At 39.3% G+C, this 16132-nt stretch overlaps 1 pseudogene; it reads left to right on the top strand.

Annotated features, from left to right (window-relative positions):
- The first annotated feature begins 757 nt into the window (after window positions 1-757).
- LOC123798583 (profilin-1 pseudogene) lies at window positions 758-4133 on the top strand (annotated as a pseudogene).
- The last annotated feature ends 11999 nt before the right edge of the window (window positions 4134-16132 follow it).

Genomic DNA, 16132 nt, shown 5'->3' with positions numbered 1-16132 from the left:
CTATTTGGTGGTTTTCTCTTTCAGTCTGGCCCTTTTGGTCTTTCCCCATCATCCTTTTTCTAACAAGCTTGTGTACTGTGATCTGATGAGATATAGGGATTGTATGGAGCAGTAAAACGGCTACAACTTCTCAGAAATGTCCATAGCAGAGCCCAAATTAGTAAAATGCTTCCTAGCATAGAAAAGAAATGAAGATGCTGAATCCTATAGGACCGCAAAGACCATACTCATTCCTGCCAGAAACGTCTGAAATTGGAAGATTAAACACCATGAAAAACAAGACTTCACTGAATGAATTTTGATCACAGATCAACTTAAGATGCCCAAATGTCAAAATTACAAGATCCATCTACCCTTGCTTAGGAAAGAAAGCTCATAGTTCCTGCTAAAAGAATAGCCAGGACTCAAAATATCAATGATATTTTGTCAAGTGGAGGAAAAAAAAAAGGTAGATTACAAAATCATGTAAGGTGGGGCGCCTGGGTAGCACAGTCGTTAAGCAACTGCCTTCGGCTCAGGGCGTGATCCCGGCGTTATGGGATCGAGCCCCACATCAGCCTCCTCTGCTCTGAGCCTGCTTCTTCCTCTTCCACTCCCCCTGCTTGTGTTCCCTCTCTCGCTGGCTGTCTCTATCTCTGTCGAATAAATAAATAAAATCTTTTAAAAAAATCATGTAAGGTAAAATTTCATTTCTATGAAAACCACATATGTCCACATACATGACAGGGCAGAGTCTGGGAGGTAATAGATCTAAGCAATGACATTGTTTTTCAACAGGTAAGTAATATTATGGGCATTTTTAAAGTGTCTTCTTTTTGCTAATTTGAACTTTCTGATTTTTCTGCAATAAATAAGTACTTCTTTTCTGACTTAAAAGCGTGAGCTTTTTAGAAATACTTTTAAAAGATGTGTTGGGTTGGGTTATATCAAATATAAGGAGTGAACAGCAGAAAAACAGCTCTTTAATCATCAACTGAATCAATAAAGTAAATCAAGAAAATTCATTTTTAGAAGATATGCATATTACTTAATAAATAGCTTTAAAGATATTTTGACAATCCTAAGAAATTGTGTTATAAAGTTTTTAAGAGTATGGGCGCCTGGGTGGCTCAGTGGGTTAAGCAACTGACTTCGGCTGAGGTCATGATCCTAGGGTCCTGGGATCAGAGCCCCCTCATTGCCTCGAGTAGGCCTCCCTGCTCAGCAGGGAGTCTGCTTCTCCCTCTCCCTCTCCCTCTCCCTCTGCCCTCTCCTTATGTTCATGCTCTCACACTCACACTCTCTCTTAAATAAAGTCTTAAAAAAAAAAATAAAGTTTTTAAGAATATGAAACATCTATGCCTCATATATTTTCTTTTCTTTCTTGATGTCATAAGCAACTGATGTTGCTTTACAACTGGCTTTTTTTTTTTTAACCTGCTAATCCAGATATCTGAACCCAGACTGGACTCCCTAATATTTCTTCATTTCCTCTACCTCCATATAATCTAAAGAAAATTGGGTCTTACTTCTTTTTCAATATTCTATCTCAAAGATAGATGCATCTTAAAAAAAAAAAACAGATGTATCTTTTCAATCAATAAAGGGAGAGAAGATTTTCTTAAAACTAAGAAAAGAAAAACTACATGTGGCCCCCCTGAAGTACAATTGACAATCTCACACTCAAGTGGTACTCTTAGTATAAGGTGCGTCCATGTCCCAAGAACATACTGCCCACAGAGAGACAGGGATTTGTTCAGTTTTGTTTTCAAATTTAAAAAAAAATTTTTTTTGTTGAAAAAAAGCCATTAAATAAAATCTACTATATAACCAGTTTTTACTGAACTGTTCAGTAGGGTTAAGTATATCCTCATTGTTATGCAATAGATCTTCCAGAACCTTTCCATCTTGCAAAGCAGAACTCTGTATAAACCACAGCCGCTGTTTTCCCTCCCCCAGCCACTGGAAGCCACCACTTGTTTTTCTATGAATTTGACTACTTTATATACCACATATATAGAGTATTTTTCCTTTTGTAACTGGCTTATCTTACTTAACATATTGTCCTCAAGTTTCTTCCATGTAGTCTCATGCGACAATACCTCCTTTCTTTTAAAGACTAATATTCCATTTGTATGTATACCATATTTTGTTTATCCATTCACCCAAAGATCCACACTTGTTTTGCTTCCACTTCCTTGCTATTGTGAATAATGCTGCTATGAATGTGGGTCTGTAAATATCTCTTTGAGACACACTTTCTATTGCTTTGGCTATGTACCTAGAATTTAAATTACTAGGTTAAATGGTAGTTCTATCTTCAATTTTTTGAAGAATGGGCCATATTGATCCCATAATGGTTGCTCCATTTTATAATCCCAGCAACACTACACCAAGGGTTTGAATTTCTGCACATCCTCACCAAGGGTTGTTATTTTCTGAGGTTTTTGAGTAGTTCTCTTAATGTGTACAAGACAATCATGCTGGTTCTGACTTGCATTTCTCTAACGATTAGTAATGTGGACCATCCTTTCATATGCTTGTTGGCCATTTGTGTATCATCTTTAGAGAAATTTCTATTCAAGTCCTTCACTCATTTCTTAATAAGTTTATTTGGTTTTTGTTATTTTCAGAGTTCTTCACGTATTCTAGATATCAGCAGAGATACGCGATATCATCAGATATGTGAATTGCAAGTATTTTCTCCCATTCTGTAGGTTATCTTTTCACACTGTTGATTGTGTCCTTTGATGCCCAACACCTTTTATGGTTGATATAGTCTGATTGGTCTATTTTTGTTTTTGTTGCCCGTACTTTTTGTGTAATATCTAAAAAATCATTGCCAAATCCAAAGTCAAAAAAGTTTTACCTATGTTTTCCCCTAGTTTTATAGTTTTATGTCTTAAATTTAGGTCTTTAATACATTTCAAGTAAATTTCTGTATATGGTGTAACATAAGTATCCAACTTCTTTCGTTTATAGGTGGATATCCAATTGGCCCAACACTATCTGTTGAAAGATAACATCATTTAACACTTTGTTGAAGAGATAGTCCTTTCACCATTCAGAGGTCTTGCACCTTGTTGAAAATCATTTGATCACATACATAATGGTTTATTTCTGGGCTCTCTATTCTTCTCCATTGGTCTATATGTCCGTCTTCATGCCAGTACCACACTGTTTTGATTAATTTTTTGTAATATATTTTGAAATCAGGAAGTCTGAGACCTCCAACTTTGTTCCTTTTAAAGATTGTTTTGCGTATTCAGGGTTCCCTTGAAGTTCCTTATGAATTTTAAAACACATTTTTTGATTTCTGCAAAAAACGTCATTGGGATTTTGATAGGGATTGCATTGAATGTATACTTTGGGTAGTATTGACATCTTAACAATATTAAGTCCTCCAATCCATGAACACAGCTGTCTTTCCAGATATTTGTGTCTTCTATAATGTTTTTCATCAGTGTTTTCTAGTCTTCAGTGCACAAGTCTTTCACTTCTTTGGTTAGGTTTAATTCTCAGTATTTGGGGGGTTTGATGGTATTGTAAATGGAATTATTTTCTTAATTTCCTTTACAGCTTAACCTAAATTTTTATTTAAAAAGCTTCATTCTTAGTTCTGACATCAGCGCATGCCCCAAGCTCTCCACCTCCCCCTGCCCACCAGCCCAAGGCCCCCAGAGCCCCGGGCGTGGCCACAGCAGCAGCACAGAGAGCAACCCAGTAGCAAGCAGGTCCATGGCCATGTAGAACCACTATATCAACAGCCTCATGGGGCCTGTCAGGATGGCCATCATGGGCCATAAGTACTCCCCCTCCAACTGGGACACCATCCTGGGGAAACCTTTGTCAACATCATGCCAGCTGAGTTTGGTGTCCTGGCTGGCAAAGGCAGGTCAAGGTTTTTCGTGAGCGGGCTGACACCTGGGGGCCAGAAATGTTCTGTTATCTGGGACTCGCTGCTGCAGGATGGGAAATTTACCATGGATCTTCCTACCAAGAGCACCAGCAAAGCTCCCACTTCCCACATCATCGTCACTATGACTGCCAAGATGCTAATCCTGCTTATGGGCAAAGAAGGTGTTCACGGTGGTATGATCAACAAGAAATGTTATGAAATGGCCCCCCACCTGCAGCAGCATTCCCAGTACTGACTTTGTCCCTTTCCTCCACCACTCCCCACTGCTTTTGCACCCTTCTCCTTCCCATACACACACACACACACACACCATTTTTATGTAAGGAGGGACGTCACCCCCACATCCCTTATTGTTGCCAAAACTACATGGCTAGGGGCTGGGGCTGGATGGATAGACACCTCCCCCTACCCATACCCCTCCTGTGTGTGGTTGGAAAACTTTTTTGTTTGGGTTTGGTTTTTTTTTTCTGAATAAAAAGGATTCTACTAACAAAAAATAAAATAAAAAATAAAAAGCTTCATTGTTGCATTAATTTATAAAACGCATCCACATTTCAGATCCTCCTATTTCATAATTCTGGAGACTGGGAAGTCCTAGGTCATGGCACCAACAGATTTGGTGTTTGAAAGCGCTCACTTCCTCATTCACAGATGACACCATCTCACACCTTTATATGGTGAAAGGAGAGAGACAGGTTTTGAGACCCATGTTAATACTTCCCTCACCTCCACTTTCTCCTTAGCCACAACTTACAGCAGCTGCCTCTGGAACCATCTCTCCCCTTGTTAAGAGCAGAAACCAAGCATACATTTTGTAAATTAGTGGCTGTCCCACTTTGCAAGGCAGAAATTCAGGAGCCAGAATAACGCATTCTATGGCCTTAATCCCACCACATTGCCTGTGGACTCCTACCCCAGAAATACTATGAATAACAGAGATATATGATAGGAATGAAAAAGGTTCATTTAAAGAAGTTCTCTTTTTTCTCCCCAATGAAGGAAGTATTTTGGCATGCACAATTGATACTGATTTGAATAAATAATAAAGTATATGCTTCTCTGTCTACCCAACAGAGACTATTTGGATGACTTCTAGGATGTAAAATAGGCACACTGTGGTATTAAGTTGGTCATGATGATTGGTTATTGCTCTGGCAATAGACTGGCAATATCATTAATTGATATTGCTCTATGATTGGTTTTAATATAATTCTTGTTTTTATTTAAATGTCAGTTAATAATTTAATAATTCTTTTTGTTTAATGTAATGTTGAAATATTTTTCACTTTGATCACATCTTAAAATCCAGTCTGCAAATTTACAGAATTTGCTTTATCTCTCAATTTAGAAATTTGCTTTCTCTCTCACTAAATATAAAGAGACAGATTTTAATATAAAGAGATAAAAAGATATAGGTATTATATAGATATTGCTAAATCATTTGAGAGTCAAGTGCATACAACACTTCACCCCTAAACACTTAAACATGCATCTCCTAAGGAAAAGGACATTCTCCTTTATAACCTTCATACAATTAACACATTTAGATAAATATTAATTCAACTTCTTGTCTTATATATTGTATTGTCTTGTATAGTATTGTATATATACGTATTGTCTTAAATATAATCCATATTCAGATTTCCCTAGTCCTTTCAAAGTGGGTTTTGGGGATGTCTGTGGCATGTATGTTTGTTTCCAACCCAGGATCCAGTCAAGGATCACACATTAATTGTTATTTCTTTAAGGTCCTTTAATCTAAAACAGTTCTTCAGCTTTTAAGTCCCTTTAGTCTTTCATGATGTTGACATTGGGAAGAATGTAAGCCAATTATTTTGAAGAATATCCCCTCAGTTTAAAATGACCTGTTCAGGGCGCCTGGGTGGCTCAGTCAGTTAAATGTTTGCCTTCAGCTAAGGTCACGATCCCAGGACCCCTGGTTGGGCTCCCTGCTGAGCAGAGAGTTTGCTTCTCCCTCTGCCCCTCCCCCCGATTGTGCTCTCTCGCTCGCTCACTCTCTCTCAAATAAATAAAATCTTTTTTAAAAAATAAATAAAATAAATTGTCGTGTTCCTCATGATCAGATTTAGATTGAACATTTTGGGCAGGAGTACTATGTGGTTGCTGTTGGGTCATTCTAAGTGCATTTCATCAAGGGACACAAGTCATTTTGTCCCATTACTGGTATGTTAAATTGTATATATTGGTTACAATGCCCCTGACAGATTGAAAATTACCTAACAAGTAATCTGTGGTGTGGAGTTGGGATTTTAATACTACCAAGTTGTAACAAATTTGCCTCAAAGTTTTACAGTTTTCTGCAGAAATTGTACAGCTTTTATTACTGCCCCAATTGCAAGTCTCTCTAGCAGTGTATCTTCTCCCCATCTTGTTCTGAGCCCCTCCCTGCAGTCCTCTTCCCACCCCTCCAACCCTTAGCCTGCAGCTTATTCTGCAAACTTTCCTCTTCTCAGTCTTTTCTATTTTTCCCTTTGAGCCCACATTCCTTCATCATCAAGTCCTCCTGTACCCTGAACCTTTCACAAAGGCCTCCCTGTACCTCCAGAGTTAACTGAAACCTAGACTTCCCACCATCCTAGGACCCAGCACCCCTGTGGGCTATCTCTAGTGAAGAACTATCCCTTCCCTTTTCCAAGGGATCCAGGGACAGCATTCTCCCGTCTTCTTTTGCATGCAAACAACTTCACTTCCACACAAGTCTCTGACAGCCATGGTACGCTTTTGTACCACCTTCTATATCTCCTCATGAGTGTCATCTGCCAACCTCCAGATCTCTCCTTCCACGATCTTGGCACCTGGTTACTTTTTTTTCCTCTGTCTTGGCTACTTTCATCCTTCTTTGGGACCCCAATACCCTTTTGTTTATTTGTTTTCCAACAGTACCGCATTTAACATTTTAAACCCTAAAGATTTTATCTCCATTTTTCAGCTATCCACATCCATGACCACATCTTGGATCTTATCATCACCCAAAAAAGTTTCACATCTAAAATTTCAAACTCCAGTATTCCTTCATCCTTCGAGCTTCACCCCACCTGACTTGACTGTGCATGCAATCTTTGACTGTGCATGCAATCAAGTATAAACAAACTATACAAACTCCTTCCCTGTGCAATTGCAAGGCTGTCAGTTGCTCAACTCCCTTTGCAATGACTAAACTAGAATGACCCACTCACTCGCATTCCCTTACTTGTAATGTTGTTAAGTCCTTCAGGAAAAATCATAACCGTGAGGAGCTCCTGCTTCCCCATTTCCCCAACTGCTCATCCCCAAGCCCCAACTCAGCCACAGCACTACCAGCCACCCTGGTGTGCACACCTTAAATCTTAAAAGTTAACAGTAATTCATCTCCTTCCTTAACCTCCAGCATGAAATCCATCTGTAAGTGCTTTAGGTCTTGTCTCCAAAACATATGCCAGCAACCAACCACTTGTCATCACATTTGCTGGTAACACCAGAGTCCAAGCCACCATCATCTCTCCCTTGAAATGCTCCCATCACTTCCCAGATAGCCTTTCTGATTCTCCCCTTGCCCTACTCCACACCTTCCCCACCCAGCAGCCAAGATAATCTTTCTAAACATCACTGCCCTGCCTAAAACCTTTTAATGGCTTCCTGCTACAGTTAGAACTAACGTCATTGTCCTTACCTTCAGTTGCAGAGCCCAGACTGACCTCACCTCTACCTGCTTCAGGTGCCTCAGCTCATCCCACTCCTCTCCTCATCACATGGGCCTCTTTCTTGAGAGTACCAGACCCACTGCTGGCATAAGGCATTTGCATTAGCTTTAGCTTTGTCCTGTCCCCAAAGGACTTCCCTTTGATATCTAGTGCCTGGCTCCTTTGGTCATTCAGACTTCATCTTAAATGTTACTTTCTCGGAAAGTCCGCTCTAACAATCTAACCCACAGAAGCTCCAGTCCCTCCCTGTCACACCACTTGATTTTACCTGCATAGCACTTGGCCCTGGTACCATGCTTATTGTTGTATTTGTTTCTGTTTGTCTTCTGCCACTAGAATATAAGCTCCATGAGAGGAGGGACTTTGTTCACCACTATACTCACTACCACCTAAAATGTTGCTTGGCAAAAAAAAAAAAAAATAGGCCCTCAAAAAAACATTTGTTGAAAAAAATGAAGATTGGAAACAAATTTAAATTTATGACTTACGATGTTTCTCGTCAGTAAAGTGAAGAAGAAAAATATCACCTAATGTATAGGCTCATTACGAGGATCAAAGTAGTTAATAGTACGTATAAAGGGCTTAAAACGGTGCCTGGCACACTGTTTGCTATAACTATTTGTTAAATAAGTGAAATAACAAAAACAAAAAGGGTTATCACTCAGTAGAAAAAACTTTGCCAGGAGGACCACATACTAACTTATTAATTAAAAATATGTATCAACTGCCTACTGTCTTCCTGTTGCTATGAGTGGCACTGCAGATATTAAATATATGTATATATATGTAGTTTCAGTCCTTCCAGAGCTCATATTTTAGTAAAGATCATGGATTCATAAAGATTTAAAATGTGTTATAAATGCTATAATATAGATGTGTACTAAATGCATTGGGAACAATTAGTACTGCAAGGAAAACCCAGGAAGTCTTCACCGAAAAGAGGACATTTGAGCTGGACCTTTCTTCCACACTGACAAAAGAAACAGCATTCTAAGCAGAGGTAATAGCAGTGACAAACTTCCATTCAGGCCTCAGTTCCCACCAGCTCAGAAACAGGAGCCCATTTATTCCTAATAATGTTATTGAAAAATACCAGAATGGGGCCACCAGCCCCATTCATCTTCCCGCCTGTAGACCCAGTCCTACCCCTACTCCAGTGATGAAGTGGCTCAGTGACATCCTGATGGGTCCAAAGCCACAAGAGACCAAGGAGAACTAAGGCTACTTTCTCTGGGTCACCTATTCATTTCATGCTGAATCAGGAGTATATGTGCCTGTCCTAGCTCCCAAGCACTGTCTACATAAGCATGCTGCATCTCTGGGATCCAACTGTCCTGCCATCTCACACACATGGAACAAACGAAAGCCTCCCCCATCTTACCTTGATAATAAATCAACATCACCACTGAGTTGTAAATTGGTTAGTCACTCCTTCTGCACTCCCACGGGATATTTTTGAGATCCTTATTTACCTCCCTGGGTCCTCTCCCAAATCACATACTCTTTAACAGGTCCCAGATAGCCTTTCTGATTCCACTCTTGCTTCATTCCACGATACTTTCTCCACTCAGCAGCTCGTGTGATCTTTTCACCATTCACCTTTATATCTTTTATGATGGCCAGGCACAAACAAATGTTTCAGGAATGAGTGAGCAACTAAATGAACAAAATAAACCACAAATGGATGAATGTAAGACTTTATAATAAATGTATACATCCCTTTTATTATAATATTGTATATAGATATTCAAAAATATTGCCATTTATATGTTATGCTACATATCAAGATTATTTCATGTGAAATGTTAGAAAACAGAAAGAATTTAATGGGTATTATGGTAAATGATATCTGAACATACTAAATACAAAAATAAAATATGTCAACTAGCTATAGATAGATAATACATCTATGAAAGTAGAAAAAGCTAAATGTTTATTTTTAATTAAAAGGAAAATTATTTTTCTATTACTACTTTTGCTACATAAAGACAATATATATATATCTCCACTAGATGCAATCACTAAATGGGAAAGGAAGCTCTGTTTTATTTTGTTCTCTTCAATTTCCTGCCTTGTTTTTCAAAGTATGTTTCATAAAGGAGTAAATAATCACTAAACCCAAAGTTAATGGGGGAAAAACATACATGTTTATATATTGTGTGTTATTACCTACCAATCAGAAGAGTTGCAGGTAATTAGAAATTGTTGGCTTAAAGTGATCATGTCTTTTGATCAAGGGCCACTTCTCCCTATACTGGCGGATTTTCACTTGTTTGCCTAAATTCTGTTTGCTTGCACTCAGTCTGACAGGCAAAGGACATGGCCAGCTGGTTTCCAGAGCAATTCACTCCCTGGTCTGAGGAAGGTCTGTGAGACATGTCATAAAACAGCTGCCTCTATCTCCCCAACCAGCCAGAAATAAGCCAAGCAGAACAAAACCTTGAATTAAAAAAAAAAAAAAAAAAAACTCGACTTTTCATGCAAGGACAAAAGGTGGTTATTAGGCATACCAGGGAGGTTCTTTTATAGCTGATAATTACATATAAATTCAGGACATATAATAAGAAAAAATCATTTCCCTCTTCATTTACTTAAAACTGTGATTTCTATAGTCATTATATAATTACTGGTATTTTTCAATAACATTATGAGGAATAAATGGGCTCCTGTTTCTGAAATTATCATAAAGATAAAAATACTGAACTTCCTTGTTAGAACTAGTTGTTGAGTAGGTGGAAAAGGAAAAATGGTTTGTTTCTCTAAAATGCCAAACTGAACTTCTTCTATGGCAAAAGGGATCAATCTGCCATTTTCCACCTTTAAGAAAATGATTCCTCCTATTTTCTCACATATTCTTTTATGCCTTTCATCTTGCTTCAATTCTGCCTTCAAACTTTATTACTGCTGACCTGTGAGGAAAACTCCCCTAGAACCTAGAAACCCACTGTTTCATGCTTCCTGGCCAACATGGTAGTGAGGGAAAGAACAGGAAGCAGAATTCTGTTTTTAGTTCCTAAGCTACTTGGAAGGTTTAACCAGAGTCATCCTCAATAGAAGTCGAAAGCAGTAATTTCTCACATCTTTCACATTTTTCTTCCTCTGCCTTCTACCCCTCCCCAATAGTCATCCTTCTTAGAAATCCCCACATAAAAACCTGAGCCAAGTCTCAAGTATGCACATTATCTGTACCAGTGGAAACTTCCTTACCTCATCCAAGCTAACGACCTCAAGTTCCATTCCCAGCTACAAGTTCCAGACCCAACTATGGAGACAAGAGGTGGTAAGCAGCTAACAATGATAAATAAATCCCTACTAATATGATCATTCGTGTGCTAGTCTTTGCTTCTTCCATTCTCATTCCCAGATAACATCATACCTTAACCTGGTTACAATTCACAAGTCTGAGCAAGGTCCTTAAGGGAGAACACCACTGTTGGGGGTGTCACGCACAATAGCCAGAAAAGAGGAAAATATTTTCATCAGGCCGACCTCACAGTTATTCTCAAATCATATTACACAAACATCAAAACTATGCCAGGGCATAAAACTGACACTGTTTATAACTGTCATTACCTCGAAAGTTTACAGCAGAGGAAGGGACAAGTCTCCCTCTGAAATCCTGGTTCCAGGCTATTTCTCAAAGCAGTGTCAGAATTAGAGCAGGCAAGTTACAGCTGTGCCAAGAACTTAGCCACAGCCTGCTCCTAAGGGAAGTGTGAGTGAACTGGCTAATGCAACCAGCTACAGAGACCTAAAGTTTAAGAGGTAACAGAAGAAATAACAAATGCAGAAGGAATGGTAGAATTAGAAAACCACCATTTTGCACCCCTAATAAAAGAATGGATCTAAGCAAGTTTTATCAATGGCTGCCAAAACCATTCATTGGAAAGATGATGACTACACCTGAATCCAATAATCAATCTTAGTATCACCAAAAATGGGATACACACACATCACAAACCTCCTGATGTGATACAATAAGAAGTTATGTAGCATCACCTATGAACTATTCTTGCCCCCTTCTCCACACAAAAACACTGAACCCTAATCCATCATCTAGCTATAACTACCAGTTTACAGTAAATAGAGGGGGTGGGGAGTAGAGGAAATGTGTTAAATAACACTGGGGAAACAATCAGGCAGAAGGCAGAGTCAGAATGTTAGAAATTATAAAGGACAAATGACCTGGTTTCTTCAACAAATAAAAGCGGTGGTGGGTAAAGACAGTGAAAGGCAGAGAACCACTATAAATGTGAAAGGACTTTAGAAACATAAATCGGCGCAATCAGTGGACCTTGTTTAGATCCCAATTCAAACAAATTCAACTGTAAAAAGACATTTTTAACACAACTGGAGAAATTTCAACAGGGACTGGGTATTAAATGGTATTAAGGAGTAACTGTCAATTCTGTCAAGTATTAAGAGAAGAACTGATAAAATGCTTGGAATTTAAAATACTTGAGCAAAAGTAAATGAAACAAGATTGGTAAAACATCAGGAGGTTCATTTTATCATTCTCTCTACATTGGGGAATTTTAGAAAACTGCCATAGTTAAACTCTTTCACTTGTTTTTTGTTTGTTCATTTGTTTGTTTGGGGGGGGTTGTTTTGTTTTATAAAAGTTGCAGGACGGCCTTGATAACTTTATTAGGTAGTTATATCCCTCATCATCAATTTTTTAAGGCCTGATTTAAGTCAGAAGATCAAGCTAGTCAAAAGAAGAGACAGTTCTTCCCCCAAACCATAAAGGAGGTAAATGGACACCTCGGCCAGGTGTTTGGATGCTGGCAGCACCAAGCAGACTAGGGGAAGCTTGTGTGAAATCTTGGGACCTTCCACAACTGGCTTGACAAAGACAACGATCCAAAGTTCCTCACGCCAAGCACAGACCTGCTGGCTGGTTTCCCACTCCTCTTTGCCAGCTGGCTCCAAGGGTCTAAAAGCCTATGCCCTCAGCTCCCAGGAGCAGAGGGCAGGAAAAAAGAAAACAGCTCTACTTGCAGATGGAGCCGACCGTCTCTGAGCCAGCTGTCCTCCTCCAGGGCTCCATGCCGAGAGACCCAGAGGGTGGAGACTCACCGCCAGGGTACCAGGGGCCTGGGGTCCAGTCACTCAGCAGTGAACAATCCCACTGGGCTGGGCAGACTCAGAAAGTTATTTCAGTTTCAAAAAGAAAATGTAAATTGGGAAAATCTGTGGACTGGGTACTAAATATTAAGGAATTGTTAACTTTACTTGATTATATTATGGTTCCGGAGGACGACGTTCTTGACACACACACAAAATTACTAAAGGGTAACAGGTCATGATAACTATAATATACTTTAAAATACATAAGCAATGAAAAATAGCAAAATGTGAACAATTACTAACTGTCGCGGGACTGCACTTGCTTAAGTAAAATCAGACAAGGTAGTGAGTGAGAATATGTATGCGTACTGCACGACTTCTGTGCCCTGCACGTTACTTTTCCAGTCTTTACACAAATACACATTCTTTAGGAACTACAATCATAATGGACAATCATTTTTATTCAGCTTATCTCACTTAATATTTTCACGAAGACTTTTCCACTGTTTTATCTTAGTAATTACTTTTTTTAAGTTTTTTAAAAAATTTATTTGTCAGAGATCGAGAGAGAGAGAAACGACAGCACAAGGAGGGGGAGCAGCAGGCAGAGAGAAGCAGGCTCCCCACTGAGCAAGGAGCCCAATGCAGGACTCAATTCTAGAACCCGGGATCATGACTCGAGCTCAAGACAGATGCTTAACCGACTGAGCCACCCAGGTGTCCCTCTTTGTAATTCTTTTTAATTGCTTCATAATATACTATAATATTGATATTCCCTAAATAAGCACCCCTTAATTGTGAGTACTTAGGTTGCTCTTTTAATTTTCCTTTCTTTCTTTGCTATAAGACTTAATGCTGCAGTGAAAAACCATGTGCATGTAGCTTTATGCTTTTGTTAAATTGCTAAATTGTCTTTCTAGAATAAATCCTCAGAAATGTGAGTTCTGAGCACAAATTTAAATAGGTAGATAAACAGATCGACAGATCTCCCTGGCAAATTTTTTCCACATTGCTGAACGAATGGTTTTAGTGACATCAGCAAAATGTTCCCACACCAATTTCAGAATATTACCGGCATTATCTTAAATTTTTATCTAATTTTCATATTTAAAGACATTTTAACGTGCCTATCTTTGATTTCTATGAGAAAGAATGTGTTTACACACCTTTGTTTACCAGCCACTTGGTTAATTCTTATCGTCTGCCATTTAGTTACTGGAAGCATGAAGCCTCCTCATAAATTTTAATGAGCTATTTATTTTTTAATTTTATGTATTTTTTAAGTAATCTTTACACCCAATGTGGGGCTCAAACTCATGACCGTAAGATCAAGGGTCTCATGCTCTACTGACTGAGTTGGCCAGGTGCCCCATGAGCTATTTATATATTGCTATTACCTTCTGTGATTGGCAAAGCTAGTATTTTCCTTACAATATAATTATCTTTAGTTTTGTTTTTGTGAGGGGTTAACATAAGCTTTTGTTATTTATATATTTAAACATATCAGACTTTTTTTTTCTTTTTTAGGTTCTATTTCTCAACAAAACAGAACACCTCTAAGATTATCCTGACCTGAAATGAACTGCATTTGCTAATAGCCCATGGACACAGTGTGAGACTACTGAACACTTTGTAACTGTCCTGTCATTAATACACTTGACTCCTTATTCGTGCTCACATTCCCCCACTCACTCACAAAATCCTAGGGATGTTACCTCATATTTAACTCTATCCTCTTCTCTCCATCCCTACTACCAGTGTCCCTTGCCATCTGTCAACTGAAATGCTAAATATGACTGTCTCCTAACTGGTCTCCCTGCCTCCAAAACAGTCCCCTTTACCATAAAAAGTGCCTGTCAGTACCAGCTTAAACTTTCCAGGGGCCCTCCCTTTATGACCCTGCACAACTCTCCAGTCTCTCAAAAACAATTAGCCAACATGCTTTAAATGTTCACCCTGTGTTATGCACTTTGCAAACATAACTTCAATTAACCCATAAGAACCCTTTAAATATAACGCTGCTGTTGTTCCCATTTTACAGATGAGTAAATGGATGCATATAGAAGTTAAGAAATTCAGCCAAGTTTCCATGGCTAAGAGGATACAGAGCCAGGATGCAAACTTGGCTCTGCCTAATTCCCAAGACCATATATTCTCTTAACCGCTGTACCACCCTTCCTCACGGATGGATCCTCAACTCTCAGCAATACTGCCTGCCTGCCACTCTACCCACCAGCAACACTGCACTGCCTAGAATTCTCTCACTCTGCTGCCACCCTGCTTCTGCTTGCTGCTTCTCTACTCAGTATCTTCCTTCATGCTATTCTGTCCCTGGAAATACCCTTCCAGCTCTCTTTACCTTTGACTAGATGATTCCTACCCATCTTTTAAGACAGTGCATGTGTCACCTCCCTATTCAATTCCTTTAAGTCTTTCCCTATTTAACTCCTTCCCTACTCTCAGTCTCCTCTCTGTGACTGAGAAGGGGCCCTTCCTCTGTGCTTATCTCCATCATCATACCCAGCACATCATGCTATCAGTTTCTGTTTCTGTGTTTGCCTATCTCACAGGACTATGAGCAGCTAGACTATTGTAATCATCCTGTATCGTGAGCCATTACAATGCCTGGTACATGGCAGGTTCTCAGTGCTTCATCATAGTTTTCAGAAGGATCAGCAATTCAGAGTGTTTAATCAATTAATTCTGGAATATTTGTTGAATATCTATGTGTAAAGCATGCCAGGGATATTTATTTATTTATGTATTCCAGAGAGAGAGAGAAAGAGAGCAAACATTGAGGGGAGGAGGAGAGAGAGAGAGAAACAAGCAGACTCCATGTTGAGCACAGAGACTGACACGGTGCTTGATCTCATGACCCTGAGATCACAACCTGAGCCAAAACCAAGAGTCAGATGCTCAACCAACTGTGCCACCCAGGCACCCCTGCCTGGGATATTTTAAAAGCAAATGACATAATCCAAAATATGCATTTGACAAAATAAGTGACTAATGAGTATCACAGAGCACCTGCTGTGGAAGTCCAGAAGAAGAAAAGACCACCTTGGGCTAGGACAATCAGGGAAGGCTACAGAGAAGAGGGGAGATTTTAAAAGGGATTGAACGATGAATAAGGCTCAGAAAGCAAAGCTACGTATCAATCATCAACTCTAATGTGCACGCAAATATCCAGGCTGGGGACCCACAGCAAGCAATGGAAGGCAAAAGTGAGAAGCAGATGCTCTTCCTCTTGATCCTGAGCTCTATCAGATCAGCTGTGCCCTTATCTGAGTGCAAGGTGCCAGACTGAAGTTTTATTCCAGAGCATTTAAGCTCTCAGTGATGAGCATCTCACCTTACCTCTGAGACCATTTCCTAGGACAAAAAAATCATAGAAATGCTTCTAAATAAAAGCCTAGAGATGGTTAGATCATGAGACACACTAATAATGATAAAATGTCAGAAA

This window comes from Ursus americanus, chromosome 11 (genome assembly GCF_024610735.1).
Source record: "Ursus americanus isolate L20-20 chromosome 11, mUrsAme1.1.p, whole genome shotgun sequence".
Taxonomy (NCBI): Eukaryota; Metazoa; Chordata; class Mammalia; order Carnivora; family Ursidae; genus Ursus; species Ursus americanus.
Note: the sequence above shows the minus strand (reverse complement) of the source record. Positions and strands in the feature narration are given on the sequence as shown.